General features: G+C 39.0%; 1 non-coding gene across 1 annotated transcript; it reads left to right on the forward strand.

Moving 5' to 3' along the window:
- Nucleotides 1-780: 780 nt before the first annotated feature.
- Nucleotides 781-887, forward strand: LOC116140557. Its single transcript, XR_004129646.1, has one exon. It is a non-coding gene; the product is annotated as a small nucleolar RNA R71 (small nucleolar RNA).
- Nucleotides 888-2,051: the final 1,164 nt, after the last annotated feature.

A 2,051-nucleotide genomic window follows, 5' to 3' on the forward strand; every position in this document is an offset into this window, starting at 1 on the left:
ATTGCATTTGCTTGCTCACGTGGATTAGGCACTATGTTGCTCGGTAGGGACCCCTATGGTCTCTCATTTAACTTATCAGCCAATTGACCCACTTGTACCTCCAAGTTCCGAATGGATGCCCCTTGATTTCTGAAATTCGTCCTCGTCTCATTCATAAAACCTGTGGTCTCTTGCATAAACTTTCCAAACATGTCCTCCAATTTTTTCACTCTTTGCTCTCCTGGTTGATTGTTCACCCCTGCTTGGTTGTTTGGCAATGCTCTTTGGTTCCATTCATTGTTTTGCTGATTCTGTTGGTTCTGATTACCCCAAGATAGGTTCGAATGATTCCTCTAACCAGGATTATATGTGTTGGAGTACGGATTGTTTGGTTGCCTTTGATTTCCTACCAAGTAGTTAACCTGCTCCGATGATGAAGACGCTGAAGCAAACGTGTTCCCTACTTGGCATTCACTGCTCACATGACCACCTGCATAAAATTCACAAATTAGTTTAGGAGCTTGAATAGAATTTACCTGCATACTTCCCAACTGTTTCTGAAGTGCTGTGAGTTGGGCTGAAATGGTTGTATATTCATCAACTTCATGAAGACCCATAGATTTCTTTGGTTGCACTCTCTTATTAGGTCTTTGATAATTGTTGCTTGCTAGAACTTCAAGCAACTAATGAGCTTCTTCTGGTGTCTTATTTTACAGTGCTCCTCCCGAGGTTGCATCTACCATAGTTTGCACATTCATTATCAATCCATTATAAAATGTTTGGACTTGCATCCAAACTGGCAACCCATAATGTGGACACCTCCTCAGTAATTCTTTGTATCTCTCCCAAGCCTCATACAATGATTCCGACTCTTCCTGTAGAAATGATGTGATATCATTTCTTAGCTTTGCTGATTTTGCTGGAGGAAAGAATTTGGTCAGGAACTTATGTGCTAAAGCATTCCATGTTGTGATCGTTCCTGATGGTAGTGCCATTAACCATCCTTTGCCTTATCCCTCAATGAAAATAGGAACAGTCTCAATCTAATGGCGTCATCTGCCACTCCGTTTGACTTGAAAGTGTCACAGATCTCCAAAAAATTGGCAATGTGTAGATTTGGATCTTCCTTCAAATCTCCTTTAAACTGTACTGACTACTGGATCATCTGGATGATTGTCGGCTTTATCTCAAAGTTGTTGGCTTGTACCGCTGGTCTAGTAATACTCGACCCACTGCCATCAACTGAGGGAACTGAAAACTCCCTTAGTGTTCTATTTTCTACCATCTCAACAACTATGACCTCTGGTTCAACTGTAGCCTTTCTTTTTCTTCTTTCTCTTTTAAGTCTTCTAGTGGTTCTTTCAATCTCAGGATCAACAGGAACCACTGGCTGACGTCTTGCTCTTCGCATAAACTACACAGAAAAATAGAAAAAGTGAGATCACAAAACAACCAAAAAGAAGAACGAAAATTGAACAAACAACAATTAAAACAAAAATAAACTCCAATCTAGCTAACACAAGAAAACTTAATGTTAACACAAAACTCAATCCCTGGCAACGGCGCCAAAAACTTGGTGCGTTGTTACTACAACATGCAATGATAGCAAGTGAACTAGTCGTACAAAGTAATAGAGTGATGAGTGAGTATCGTTCCCACGAGGATTGGTTGCTAAGCACTAGTTTTCCTAAGTGTTTTTCAAGTTGGAGGAACCGAATTTGTTTGGATTAATGGGAGAGATTAAAACTAAAACAAAACTTACTAAGTATTAAAAACTATAAGGAAACGATCCATATATGCAGCGAAAAACAAAAATCATAATACAAGGATTGTTCCAAAGAGCCAAGATCAAAGGTATAATTTTACAGTTTATATTAAAGTAGAAATCTGCAGAATTATTAATCATGAGTTTAGAAAAACATACGCACGTTTGAAGGCTCCTCCAAATTTATCTTTGAACATTTTTGCTACCGACCCAAGTGTAGGATCGAACCGACGTAGTCCACACGAAGACAATCACAAAGAACTAAAGAGGGATTTGCTAGATCCTCTTTAGCTTTAAGATTAAAGAA

This window comes from Pistacia vera, unplaced genomic scaffold (assembly GCF_008641045.1).
Source record: "Pistacia vera cultivar Batoury unplaced genomic scaffold, PisVer_v2 Contig373, whole genome shotgun sequence".
NCBI lineage: Eukaryota > Viridiplantae > Streptophyta > Magnoliopsida > Sapindales > Anacardiaceae > Pistacia > Pistacia vera.